Here is a 6,000-nt window from a genome sequence, read left to right as displayed (position 1 = left end):
TTCTTGTTCGCTTTCTTGCTCAGACGGTCATTGTGCCCGGCCCCATCTCAAGACGAGAATAAAAACAAATTCAGCGGCTGCGCTTTTAAGACTTGGCACGTTGCTGCCCCACCTCTGTAACCGCCCCTCCTGCCTGGCTGGACCCCGTGGGAGGAATGTGGGGGGCGGAGTCACGGGGAGCCCCAGGTGCGGACTGTCCATGTCTGTGTCACCCCCCGGCAAGGTGGCCTGAAGCTGGCGTCGGAAGGTCTTAGACTCCCGGATTTCAGATCTGTTGTGTGGACGGCAGACTAAGCTCCCTGAGGCCGACCTCCCCAGCCACCAGGAGGCAAGACTAGGACGAGCGGCAAGCAGTCCTGTTGCCCAGTCCTCCGCACTCTGTGTTCCTCCCGTTGTGCCGTCCGTCATCCCACGTCATTCGTAGGGTTTCTCTTGTGGAGTGGAGCACACTTAGGGGCCACGGGAACATTCAAGCAGAAAGTGTTCCTTAGAGAGCTCGGTGCGTGGAGGGAGGGAGCCGTGGCGGCCCGAGGAGAATGACAGACTGCAGAGCGAGCCCTGCGGACGCCACGGTGTCCTGAAGACTCCCAGGGAAGAAGGAACGAGCAGGTAACGAACTCGTAACCACTAGTCAGAGACCGCGGTTACAGAGGAAAGACGCGCGTGGAAATTTACCAACCAAATCCGAAGGGAAAGTCACACCTTCTCGAACCAGATTCCAGGGATCCACTTCCCAAAATCCAGTCCAGAAAACCGAGTGCCTCCCAGCGCACAAAGTCAACGTATGCAATCAAGCACGTGCCGGTCGCTCTACACGTGTCAGTGCCCTGAGTCCCTGATTTCTGGGGAAGGCCGAGTCTGGATGTCCTTGCAAAAGCCAGGACAGATGAGCCTGTGGGGAAGCCCAGGATCCAGCCTGTGTCACGCACGGCTCAGTCTGTGTCACGCACGGCTGCCGTCCAGGGACCTCAGCCGCTGGTCGTTGTTGTCTAACGGAGATGATGTAGGAAACAGGCAGAAGGAAAAGTTACCTTTCCTTACGGCCCACATGCCCCTGGCCACACCCTGAATCGGGCAAACCGTCCTCTGGGTTTGCTGCCTCCGAGTGGACACTTTGCTGAGGGCTGGAGGCAGTCCTATCCTCGCCTCGTGAACCTGTGAGTCCACTTCAACATGTAAAAATTGCTTTGGAAACTTCCTTTATCTCGACTCCCCCTTCCCCCCAAATAGCTACCCCTCAGGATGCAGGAAACCTTGTTTCCAAAATCCCTGAGAGACTCTCCCTAACCCCTCCCAACTGGGAAGTGCAGAATCAGTCGCCCCTCCCAACCCCAGGGACCTCTTCTGCCCAGAGGTCCTGTCCCCGTGCTTTAATAAAACCTCCGTCTTGCACCAAGGACGTCTCCATGCTTTCATGGCGTTCCTCCGTCAGAGGTATCTGCATCTTTAGGGTTCCTCGGCACCACAGTGCAAGACAGAAAGCCCCCACGTTCAGGCAGTCTGCGGCTCCTGGCGCCCGTGCCAGGGCCGGGCGAAGCAGATACAGGCAGCTGCGCGCCGCTTGCCTCTCCGTGTGTCCCTCTGCGCGATTTCTGGGAGAAATTCCGTCTGGTTCTCCAGAGCCGCAGCAGGTGCTGCCCTGACACAGGCAAAGCAAACACCCGAAAGAGAATAGGGTCCCATGGTTAGTGTCCTACTTCCAGAAGTTTCTTTCTTTCAGAAGTTGGGAGGAGCGTGGTTAACTGTTGTGATATTGTGATTTATAAAATGAGATGCGTATTTGCTCTACATCCCTTTCTCTGGCATAGAGCTCCTAAAACCCCAGAATTTCCCCAGCGAGGGGTGCAGGGAGGTGTCTCGTGTTATGTTAAGGAAGCCATGTTTTCAAAGCACCACGGCGCCCCCCACCCCCTGGGCTCTTTGCTGTCGCAACCAACCACAGGACGGGAGACCCGGCTCTTTCTGCCCCTCTCGGGTAGGGACTGGGCCAGAGTGTGAAGTACTCACCACTGGCCAATGATTAATAACAAGCCTCCCTGAAAGCCCACGCTGGGAAGGCGGTGCGACCGAGGGCTTCCCCGCTTGAGCCCCTCCCCACGCTTGGCCCACCGTGTGTCTTACATCTGGCTGACTGTGTAAAATGTTTCTCTGAGATCTGTGGCTCCAGCAAATCAAAGCCAGGGAGGGGCTTGTGGGGACCCCCAAGGTAGAGTCTGTCGCTCAGAAGCCCAGGTGACAACTCGCCCTTTTGATTGGCATTTGGGGTTGGGGGAAGTCTTGTGGGATTGAGTTCTCTCCTTGTGTGATTTGATGCAATCTTCAGGTAGATCCTTTCAGAATTGAGTTGAATTGTAGGACACCAGCTGGCGTCAGGAAACTGCTCGGTGGTGTGGAGGGAAACCCCAGCCATTAGAATTGGGTACAGAACCACTCCTGTTCCCCGGACACTGGATCTTTCTGGAGCTGGACCAGCCAACGGTGTTCAAAGCACAGTGAACTCAAGCTGCGGCTGTCTCGTTCCGTCCATGACAAGGACTCACGAAGCCCCAGCGGTTCTCACGGTGTCACCAGGCTCCTGAGCAGCGCTACCCGGTGTGTCTCTGGGTTCTGGCCTCGAGCGTGGTTGGGACCCTTGGTGCTCCAGAGGCTCGTCCTTCCTGCCTGCCTCCTTCCCAGCCGAGTCGGCGAAGCCGTCCCCTGGAGGGAATCGGCCTGCTTGGACAGATGCAGGACTTAGGCCGGCCAGGTGATCTGATACCTCCCTGCAAGCCTGTTTCCTCATCCATAACATGGGACTTAAAAACAGGCTTCATATGGTTTTGTGATATTGGAATAAGAACACGCATGTAAAGATCTTAGCAGCACGCAAGCTCTCCGCTAATATTAGCCCCTTTATCATACATGATGTTATGGAAGTTGTGAAAAATGTATTGACGTGTACTGGGGGGCTGCCCGGATCTCGGAGAAAGCCATAGGTTCAAGTTCGAAGGCTACGCCGTGAGCAGTCGCCCTCACATCCCCGGGCCCGGGAACCACGGCTCTGTGCCGTGTTGGCTGCTATGTCCAGGGCCCTGCCTTCTTCACATCACTCATCTCAGCACTGAGTCCTCAAACAGGTGTACACTGAAAGCAGCTGGGTCATTTCTGAACCCAAGTACCAAGAAAAGCTTGGGAAGTAGAGCTTTACCTTGGACAAATAAGGTTCCCAGGGTAGGAAATTACACCAATGTAAGAAAGCTTGGCATGTGTTCACGTTGACCGATGACTGTTCCAAGGGACCCCCTACCAGGAGAGCTGGGCCTCTTCCTTGGATGGCCCTCCACCCTGCACATCCCTCTGTCGGTCCTCCCTGCCTCTGCAGAGGCTGGGTCTCCTCGTGTGGGCCGCCCGCCACTGGCTCTGACCCACCGAGCAGATCTAAGTCCTCGTCCTGTTTGTCCCCCCCCAGCTGGAATGCTGACTGGACACAGAGGCCTCTTAGTAAAGGACTGCTCAGCTGCTGGCTGAAAACATGCACTCCTGGGGCAGGGGCAGCACGGACTCTGTCCTGCCTTCTACGTCCCGTGAGTAATTGAACTCAGAGCTCTCATGTCCTCCAGCCCCAGGCCGGCTACCTGCGAGCACTTGGGCTGTGGGCCACACCACCCACAGTCACTCTTTTTTTTTTTTTTTTTAAAGATTTTACTTGTTTATTTGACAGACAGAGATCACAAGTAGGCAGAGAGGCAGGCAGAGAGAGAGAGGAGGAAGCAGGCTCCCTGCTGAGCAGAGAGCCCGATGCGGGGCTTGATCCCAGGACCCTGAGATCATGACCTGAGCCGAAGGCAGAGGCTTAACTCACTGAGCCACCCAGGTGCCCCAAATAACAGCGATTTTTATTTCTTCTTTCCGATTTGTATCCTTTGTTTCTCTTTCTTCCCTATTTGCTCCCGCACAGCCCTGCTATGTTAGATGGAGGCGGCAAGCATCCCGTTCTTGCCCCTGATCTTATAGGAAAGGCTCCTCACCGCTGTGTGTAATGGTAGCTGTGGGCTTGTCACAAACTTATACCGGATATTCCCCTGATGTTCACTTTGTTGCGGTTTTTTCACACACACAGACGTGGGATTTTGTCGGTTTGTTTCTACATGTGTTGAGTTGATCGTGTGATCTCTACCCTTCATTTTGTTGACGTGTTTGTCACACTGACTCCAAGATGTGGAACCCTAGTCGCCGCCCTGCAGTAAACCCCACAGGACTGCGTCATACGGTATTTTTAACGTGGTGCTGAGTTCAGCTTGTTCATAGCTTGCTTGGGACTTTTGTATCTATGCTCATCAGGGATTTTGGCCCGAGATCCTTCTTGTTGTATTCTTGTCCAGTTTTGGTATCAGGAACGTGGACTCTTTGGAAAGATTCCTTCTATTCTGCCTTTTGGAGACATTTCAGAAGGATTGGTACTAATGTGTTTCTGAGTGTTTGGCAGAACTCACCAGGGACACCATCTGGTCCTGGACTCTAGCTTGTTGGGTGGTTTTGATTACTGATTCGATCTCCCTACTAGTTATCAGTCTGTTCAGATTATTTTTAATTTCCTCATGACTCAGTTTAGTAGGTTGTGTGTTTCTAAGAATTTGTCAGTTTCCCCTAGGTTGTCCAGTTTCTTGGTATGTAAATGTTTATTTCAGTCTCTTGAGGGCTTTTGTATTTCTGTGGTATCAGTTATAATATTTCCTCTTTCCTTTCTTTCCTGATTTGAGTCTTCTCTCTTGGTGACTCAGCTAAAGGTTTGTCAATTTTTTTTTTTTTAAGTTTTTCTTTCTTCGAGGGAGAGAAAGTGTGTAAGAGCACAGGAGCATGGGGGGCAGGGGGAGGGGGAGAAGCGGCTCTCTCTGAGCAGGGAGGCTGACGCGTGCTGCGTCCCAGGACCTTGGGATCATGACCTGAGCCGAAGGCAGATGTTTCATGGACTGAGCCCCCCAGGCTCCCCAAGTGTTTGTCAATTTTGTTTATGCTTTCCAAAGTATCAGCTCTTGGTTTTATAAGTCTTTCCCACTGTCCTTTTTATCTCTATTTAATTTTAATTACTTGATTGACTGAATTTACTTCTGTTAGTGCCCAGAGGCCGGTAGCCTGCTGAGAATTGCCCAATTGTTACAGCCCCGTTACAGCACCTAGCAGTGCACAGCTCCATGGTCTCCAAGGCCAGGCAGTCAAGCAGGTGCCTGAGGGGCAGCCACAAAAGCCAGGGCACCGGATGCACATGAAGGCTGCCTGCCAGGAGACACTGGCACTCTGGAATGTGTGGAGGGGACACAACATGGCGCCTGCCAGTGGGACTGAGGCAGAGCGGGAGTGTCCAAATGGTGCCCATCAGCTGGAGCAAGACACCGACAGCATGAAGATGGTGCTGCCAGTGTCTGTCCCTAGAAAGTCTCCCAGCAGGTTCCCGTACGCGTGTGCTAATTAGGTGCCTGCCCCATGGTCTTACATTTAATATAAGCAAAGGATCATGCTTCACGTACAGTCCGGGCGCAGTCGGCTGCTCTGCACTGGGGGCAGAGGCTTTCAAGGGTCACTTCGCAGTTCTCTATGCCTTCATGGGCATCATGGATAGGAGTCACATCACTTTTCAAAGCTAGGTGTTCTGGGGGCTCCTCTCTCAGGTGCAGGACTTAGAAGTTGGGGTTCCCAATGTGGGGTTCAGACCCTTCAGTCCTCAGGAAGAATCTCCAGGATTTGAGCTCCCTCCTGGGTGTGGGTCTCCGCACCAGCGTGGTTCACACTGAAATTCAGTCTCATTCTCTCCGACCTGCTTCAGTGTGTTCCATGAGCATTTGCTCCATGTATAGGGCTCAGTCTGCTGGTTTTTAGGTTGATTTCAGAGGAAACTGTTGATATGGAGCTGTAGATTCTGTGTCTGTGGGAAAAGGGGAGTTCAGGATCTTCCTGTGTTGCCATCTTGAACTAAAATCCAAAAAATATAATTTTACAACATTAATCTGCAGAAAAAAAATTCTG

The sequence above is a fragment of the Mustela nivalis genome (assembly GCF_964662115.1).
Source record: "Mustela nivalis genome assembly, chromosome: 20".
Taxonomy (NCBI): domain Eukaryota; kingdom Metazoa; phylum Chordata; class Mammalia; order Carnivora; family Mustelidae; genus Mustela; species Mustela nivalis.
The sequence above is the reverse complement of the archived record's forward strand: the minus strand, read 5'-3'. Positions refer to the sequence as shown.